Source organism: Amblyomma mixtum, chromosome 1 (genome assembly GCF_055824585.1).
Source record: "Amblyomma mixtum isolate Tamu chromosome 1, ASM5582458v1, whole genome shotgun sequence".
NCBI lineage: Eukaryota > Metazoa > Arthropoda > Arachnida > Ixodida > Ixodidae > Amblyomma > Amblyomma mixtum.
This window is the reverse complement of record NC_143012.1, coordinates 90,340,213-90,348,756: the sequence shown is the minus strand read 5'-3', so window position 1 is coordinate 90,348,756 and position 8,544 is coordinate 90,340,213.

Sequence of the window (8,544 nt, the reverse complement as noted above, 5' to 3'; positions counted from 1 at the left end):
TGAGAGCGAAATGAAAGTCTCCCTCCCGTAATCTTTCTACCAATACCGGGGTGGCGTTTCTGCAATGGTCTAAATTAGCTTGTATGAGTGAAAAAGTTAAAGAAGGCATTGCGGCGAAATGCTGTGCGGGATGAGTGAATTTTGAAGTGAGGCAGGAACGCGACGTGTTATGAAGTGTAGTGAAGAAGGCAGGAAAGGCAAACACGAGAGTGTGAATAAGAAGAAGAGAAAAGAATGTGAGTGTGGGAATGAGAGGGAGGGAGACGGGTAATGAGGTGTAAAGTGTAAGCAGAGGAATGGACCGTGTTGCGCCCGGTGTATGCGTAACGTGTGAAGGTGAGAGTGTTGTGTGCATGAATCGAGGAGCGGAGGAACCGTGGCTGTAATGTGTAGCGAAAATACAGACCGCTGAAGGTGGCGTGAAAGGAAGAAATGGGGTGTGGAAAATGTAAGGAAGTAAAAAAGGAACACGGTTATGCCGCGTTCCTGGAGAAAGAAGGAAGGAAGAGGTTTAATATAGGTATGAATGAAAGAAGGTGTGCGGTCTGTCAAGGAAAAAAGAGGAAGAAGTGAACGAGGAGAAGTGATACGGCGCCGCAAGCGAAGTGCTGGGCACCGTAAGAGGTGTGAGGTTATGTAATGAAGCACGGTCCTCCGCTCCTCGTAGTGTTTGTGAAAGTGTAGAGTGTTACTCATAGTCTGTCCGTAGCCGCATTCTGGCGATGCGCTCCGCAAGGATGGGGCACTCCCTTGCCTCGGCCCTGTGGGGAGGACAGTCCCGTCCCGCGCGCCTGCACGCCGCGCAGGCCACCGCAGCAGCTGCGCCGGACGCAGGACAGTCGGCAACGACGTGCGCCCCGGCGCAGCCCGTGCAAGCCGCCTTGGACGGATCCGAGGCTTGGCGGCAATTGCGGCGGCAGTGGCCGTAATGTGCACGAAAGGTGCACAAAGGGACGTGGAGGTCCTCCTCCACCTGGGCCGAGGACCACCCTATCGTCAGTCGCCCCCTAGCCATGATCTTCTTGAATGTCTCCGGGCTCGCCGCTAAGACGTGAGTCTTCGTTCCGTTGCGAGCCCGGAACGTGTAACGCCTCCTCATAGAAGAGGCGTCGATAGCGAGGTCGGTGTTTTTCGCGACAATTTGTGATATGACGGCGTCGTCCGCGACGTCCGGGTCGACGCCCCACACGCGAATGTGGGGCTGACGTGGCTCTGCCACCCTCACTGCCATCGAGTTGTTGGTAACCGCATTGTTTCGAACTGCTGCTGAAAGGTTACGTAAGGTGTCGCGAGTTTTTGCTATTACTGTGACACCTGTTGACGTGGGCTTAAATTGAACGGGGCCGATGCCCTCGTCCTCGGGGATGATGTTGCGCTTGATTGTTTGTATTAATTGTGTTGGTGTTGTCGCGGGGGTGGTAGGTGTTAAAAAGGCGAAGTGGCTTACGGTCTGTTGGTGAGCAGCAGAGGAGGGTGGCAGAGGCGTCGCAGACGGAGCCGATTGTGCGGGGGCAGGATGGCTGTTGCCCCGCACGATGTCCGCAAATGTGGGCGTGGCGGGTGGACGCGGGCCGGCGCGCAGCCTGGTCTCCGCCGCAGAAGCCCGGGAGCGGGCCTCAGCGGCGTCGCGCCGCTCCGCACCCCACATGGTCCGGAGGACCTCCGCCCGGCCCCTGGCGTCCGAGGCCAGCGCCCGATACTCGGCGCAGCGGAGGACAAGCTCGCCGAACATCTGCGAGATGCTCGTGCGAGGGTGCACCGGCACCTTGTTCTTCTCCGTGTTCAGGAACGCCGTGAGGCGCTCCTGAAGTGCCGTGACGGATGAAAATTCCGGCATCGCGGCGAAGGCCAGGTCGAGCCTGGCCTCCGCGCTCGCAGGCCCCTCGGGGGAGGGAATCAAGTCATCCGGTAAGGGCCCCGGCCCGACAGCCTCCGGGCGGGGAGCCTCCGGTGGTGGAACATCGCCCGAGGTCGGCGAAGCGTCAGGGGCACCGCGCGAACCCAGGGCGGCCGCAGAATCGTCGTTGCCAACCGATGGCGTCTCGGTTGGCCGCAGGTTGACATCCGGGACCCCTGCGAGCAAATTGTCACCGGCGTCCGAGAACTCCGAGCGGGGCGTCGCGGCACCCATGCCCGACTGCCCGGAGCCAGAACTGGGGTCCGGGGAGATGCGGTGGAGCGTCACCACAGGTTGGTCCCGCCCCGAGGGCGAGGCAGGGGGAGACGCCCCCAAAGAAGACGTTCCCGCAGACGCGGGCGATAACCAGCCCTGTAACCAGCGGGACAGGGCTGGGCTGGATCGAAGTCACGCCGCGACGAAGGTTGAACTCGATCCGCAGAGACCCGAACGAGCCCGGACAAGGCCACGGGCAGGCGAACGGCTCGGGAGACCAGGGCCACTGAAGGAGCCCCGAAATCGCGAGGGCGCCGCGAAAACGGGTCGCGAGGGCAGCGGGAGTGACCGGGAGCGCAGACCGCAGGTGGAAGCCACGACCGGAACGAGCCCGGTGTAGCAGGGCGGCCGAGAAGGCCGGGAGGACGTCTTCCTCTTCCTCCTCGTCGACCGCGGCAAAAGCTGCCGCGGCTAAATCCAGATCCGCGAAAACGCGGCGAAAATCGCAAAAAGCGATTGAAAATCTTGAGGCGGCTCACCTGCACCTTGTTGTCGCCGTCGGAGATCGCAAAAGGACGGCCGAAGGCAGCCCCGAAGTCACTGGGTGGAGACGAGATGTAAACACTGGCCAGAGGCCAGCCCCACCTCGCAGCAGGTGGAAAACCGCGAGGCGGCCACAGGAACTGGTCGCGGTGGGTCCGGGAAGGTCCCCGACCGCGGGCCGCAGGTGGAAACGGCGCCCCGGAGGACCCCGAGGCAGCAGGGCAGCCCAGGAAGCCGATCGAACGACTTCGTATTCCTCTTCCACGACCGCGGCGATGGAAGGCCGCGGTTCAGGGAAAAACCGCAAAAATGCGGCAAAACAAGCTAAATGCGGTTAAAAAACCGCTTGCGGTCGCAGAGGAGGTCGACGGGATGAGGTTCTGGGCTGCGGAACTGCAAAAAGCAGCCCCGAAATCGCAGAGGGTGCCTAAGGGCCAGATGGGCGTGGCTGGGTGGGTGGGGCAGGCTAAGCCCGGCTGCCGGGAGCTCGGCCAGACACGTCCATTCGCTCCGAGCCGCTCGGAGCGAGCCGCTCGGAGGACGGGGGCAGCCAAAGACGCCGGCCCACACCAGCGAGCGCGGCCAAGTCCCGCGGCGTAAAAACCGCCCAAAAATTAGGCGGACGACCGCAGAGAAGGCGCCGCGACCGAGGCCAGGCGTCCGCAAAAACTGGAGGCTGCAAGAAATTAAAAAAAAAACGGGCCCGGGCCGGGCGTGACTTCGGGGAATGTCATGTACTGCCCCAATCGGAGTCTCATTCCATGCTAAAATCAAAATAACGGCAAAAATAAAGTGGAATGAGAAAGAGCCTGCACCTGCGGAGCATCAACAGGCTTAAGCCAATCAAAAATAAAAGAAAAGGGCCCAAATGGCCAAAAGAAGAATTTGGTGGAAAAAGCCAATGGAAAAAATAAAAGGAGGGCACGGTAGCATTGTGTCCGAAGGGCTCAACGAGCACAGAGGGATGATAGATTCTCGAAGAGCTTCTTTTATTTACAAAAGCGATGATGGTGCCAAGAGGGAGAAAGTAAAAAAAAAACAAGAAAAAAGAAAGGGAAATCATGGAAATGACAAGAACATATGCACGAGAAAATTACAATAAATAGTAATTCACAAAATTATAAGATTTACAAGAGAAAAATATTTATAGCAATATTTACAATATTTACAAAAGGAAAAGAAAATGAGAAAGGGAAAAGAGAAAGAAAATAAAATAGGGAAAGAAAAAGAAAAGGCAGGAAAGGAAAACAAAGGAGAAGCGAGAAAAGAAAAGTAAAGTAAAAGAGAGGAAAGAAAAGGAAAAGAGAGAAACGAGAAACAAATTGGAGGTGAGAAGAGAAAATAGAAGAAAAAGAAGTGAAAAGAAATGATTTGAACATATGTACAAGAAAATTGCAAAAGGACTAATATTTACAAAAGAACTAGTAAGTACAAGGGAAAAATATTTTCAATAAAATTAACAAAAGAAAAGAAAGAAAGAAAGGGAAAAGAAATGAAAAATAAAATAGGGAATAGAAAGAGAAAAGTCAGAAATCAAAAACAAATTAGAAGCGAGAACAGAAAAAGAAGAATAGTATAGGAAAGAAAAGAAAAATCAGAAATGGCAAACAAAAGAAAAGGGAAAATAGATAATAGAAGAAAAAGAAAAGTGATGGGTATGGGTATGATGAGGAGAAGCACAAGTTGAAGCCAGGTGGCGCAGGTCTATGGCTCGTCAATCCAGGAGGCAGGAGAAAGAAGATCTTGGAGGGCGAGGAGAAAGGGATAAGGTGAAGATCTTGAAGGCGTAGGAAATGGGTAAAAGGCTTGTGAAGCAGAAGTGAAAGCAGTAGGAAAGAAACGTGGGCGAAATTAGATAGGTATAGAAAATGTGCCTCTCGTACGTGATTGATATGAAAGAACAGAAGAGAAAGAAAAAACAGAAGAGAAAGAAAAAGGGAAATAAAGAAATGGAAAAATGTCTAGGAATAAGAAATGTGTAGAAAGTATGTGGAAAGTGTTAGAGAGAAGGAAAAAAGAAAAGGAAAGGGGGTGGTGCATAGGGTTAAGGAGTGTGATGTAAGAAATGTAAAAGAAAAGAAGCGAATAGAAAAGGAGTGAAATCAAGATATGTGTAAATGTAGTGTAAATGTATGGATAGGAATGTGAAATGAAAGAAAAGTGTAATGTGTAAGTATTCTGAGTAACCGAGACACACCGCCACAGAGAGGAGGACACACCAGCATCCACCCATGATGGGGCCAAATGTCCCCCCTGTGGAAGCGGTACTCAGTCATATGTATGTGTGTGTGTGAGTAAATGTGTCATGTGTAATGTACTAGCGGCGTGAATGATCAGGGAGCGACTGACTGACTAGCGACACTATTCGGAGTAACAAAGCTACGGTGCGGCGGTCATCAAGCCAGGACCACCACACCGCAGTGGTGTTTGTTTGTGTTTGTGAACGTGGTAATTGTGTAGCAATGTCTTGTGTGATGGGACAATGAACTGACAAATAATGAGGCACATCACCGGTTGGGTGACCACAGGGACATGATGGTGATGATGATAGTCCGAAACGGTGAAAATAAAATGGGAAGCGGCCATGACCGGTGAGGAGTGTTGTTAGTGGTTTGGGTGGTGGAAATGTGTCTGGAATGTTATGTACACTGGGAATCCAGGAATATATTCCGGTTCCCTCGTTGTTGTGTTGCCACCAGTGATGCCAGTGTGCGAGTACAGTGTTGTGTAAGTGCTTCCGGATTGATCATCGAGTTAAAGTGGATCGTCTGATGTGTGTGGATCGGCTGGCGCGAGATGCGATGATGTCGGCGAGTTCATTACCAAGAACTCCGGAATGAGATGGGACATGGTATAACTTTACGGGTCGAGCCTGTGTTACCGTGTGTTATGATTGCTTGATGTGAAAGATACGAGTGTCTGTTGTGATGTAATTGTTTAATGTTTTGAGGAGGGATAAGCAATCTGTATATATGTGTATAGGTAGTGTACCTGGTAATGTTAAAGAATATGTAATGGCCTCCTGGAACGCAATGAGCTCTGCACTGTAGGCACTGGATGAAAGCTCGACCCGAAAGCGACCGACTGAAATGAGATGTTCCATGGAATCAAACATGACGTATGAAGCGCCAGCCGATGTTGTTGTGTATGAGCCGTCCGTGTATATGTGATATCCGTGTTGACGAGAGTAAATGGATATGTCTGCTGATTGTAACTGTGTGTGTGGGAATGAGACGGCCTCGGCAGGGTGCTGAAGCGTGTCGTCGTACGGTGCCGCCACTTCGGAGGCGCGATACGTTCTAGAACCGAACGTGACGTCCAATCTACGTGCGAAGAGCGCAAACTCCGCATTCAACCGGTCAAGGTCGAGATGCAGAGGAGGCGCCCGCAACAGAATTTGGAGCGCCCTCGTGCTCGTAGTGGAGTACGCCCGGACCAACGCAAGAAGCGGGGCCCGTTGGACGGAAACCAAACGAGCACGCAGTCCGGAGTGAGGACTTTCTGTCCACCACACAGGGGACGCGTACGTGAGGGCCGGCAAGACGACCTGGGTGTAAAGTGCCCTCAGCTGGCCGGGAGCCGGCGTGCCACTGAGCCGCAGGAACGTGCTGAGGCGTGCAGAGAGCATCTCGGCGCGCTCCTTGAGCAAATCCCCGTGAGCTATGAAGGACAGGGTGCGGTCGAAGACAACGCCAAGCACTCGAACGGAGGGCCTGAATTGCAGGCGGACTCCGTCGAGGCGAATGGCGGGAGGTGTGCGTCCCATACTCCCCCGGGGGGGAGAGATGAGAAGGCACACCGTCTTCTCCCTGCTGATGGAGACCCTTGCCCCCTTCGCCCACGAGGCTACTCGGCCGAGTGCCTCCTCCGCAAGAGCCGTCAGCTGTTTCCTGCAGCTGCCAGGCACAACGACGACAACGTCGTCTGCGTAGGCCTGGAGCGACACACCCTCTGGCATCGGCAGCTCGAGCAAACCACGCACAACTATGTTCCAGAGGAGCGGTGACAGCGGAGAACCCTGCGGGCTGCCTAAGGTGGGACGCGCAACCGCGTCTCCCGCGCTAGAGCGGAATACCACCTCGCGGTCCGATAGAAAGGACCGGAGCAGCGCGCAGACATTTCTCGGGCATCCCCATTGCGCGAGAGAACTGAGCACAAGGGGATGCCATACACTGTCAAAGGCGCCCCTGAAATCGATGGAAATCAGTATGGCGTGGAGGCCGTCTGTTCGGAACCCTCTTAATTTTGAAACCAGAGCGTAGAGCGCCTGCACGGCACTCCGTTGCCTGGTGAATCCAAATTGGTTCGAATGGAGTAAATTTTGGTGGGCCATGAAGTGGTAGAGGCGACCGTAGAGAAGACGCTCGAGCACCTTGCCTAACACCGAATTCATCACTATGGGACGGTATGATGTAGGTGTGTGTTGTGGTCTGCCGGGTTTATGAATGAAAATGATGCGACCCTTTCGCCACGCAACGGGGAAGTGACCGAAGCGAAGGGCCGACGAAAATAAAGTGATGAAAAAATTTGGATGTTGTGTCCAGAGTGTTGTGACTATTCGTGGAGTAAGGCCGTCGAGGCCCGACGCCGTGCCCTGCTTAATGCGAGAGAACGCAATGTCAATCTCGCCGTAAGTGAAGGGCACGTCGTCAGGGCCGCCGAGCGATGTGTCTTGTGCAAGAAGTCTCGTGTTTGCGTGCTGTGGAAGGTCTGTTGTAGTGTCATCGGTTGCAACGTGGGTGGCTAGGAGAGTGTGTGCTGTGTCGAGTAGTGACGTTGTGAGTGTACCGTCTGGAGTTTCTACTGGTGGAAGTGTGAGTGGTGCGCGGAGTTTTCCAAATGCAATTTTGAATGGCTGGCCAAATACTCCACTCCTAATGAAATCTCGGGCCAATGACTGTGTATCGTGGTGGCGTGCCTCTTCTATGTGCTGTCTGAAAATTGGTAATGCGGTGTAATAAATGTGGCCATAGTGTTGTCTGATGTGAATTTGTTTGGAGCGTTGGTATCTCCTGCGTAGAGCGCGCACTCGCGAACGCTCGGTGGCAAGATCCTGTGACCACCATGACGCAGGGAGATGTGTTTGTGTCGGTGCGGGTCTGAAAGATGAGTGTTTTTTGCGTGATTTTTCAATGAGAAGATGCAATTTGTTAATGATCGTGTCGATTGCGTCCGCCGAAGCAAGACGGACGCCGGCCACCGCATTGAAAAATGGGTCCTGTGACATGTCGTGTAGAAGTAGTGTGGTACCTCTGTGTGTTAGTCTGCGCGGTGGAGTCGTGGATTGTGCTCCGAATATAACTTCTATATGTCTGTGTTCTGATAGTGTACTTGTTTCGGAGACTTGCCATGTGTAAGGTGTAATGAGCATGTGGTTCGTGGCAAATGTGACGTCTATCCAACTGTCAGCGTAAGGTGTCGAGTATGTAGGAGGGGATGCCGGATCGTTTAGAATTAGCAGGCCTGAGGACATTGCGAAATTTAATAACTCCCCACCCCTGATATCACAAATATGTGGTCCCCAAGCCGTATGTTTGGCGTTGAAATCGCCCCCCAAGACGACCGGCATACCCTCCGTGAGGATGAGTGCTTGTCGTATGTCGTCAAATGTCTGTGTCATTGGAGTGTGCGGTGGTGCGTATGCTGAAATTAATAAACATGATGCGGTGGCCGTGGAACAGATGACTGCTACAACGCGTGTCGTGACTGTGATGGGAAACATGTCGTATTGGTGTTGTCTTGCGATGATGGCGGAACTGGGACCGGAGTGGGCGGCGAACACGGTCCACTCGGGTGGTATACCTGTGATGGTGTCTGCACGTGTGTAAGGGTCAGAGATGAGAGCGAAATGAAAGTCTCCCTCCCGTAATCTTTCTACCAATACCGGG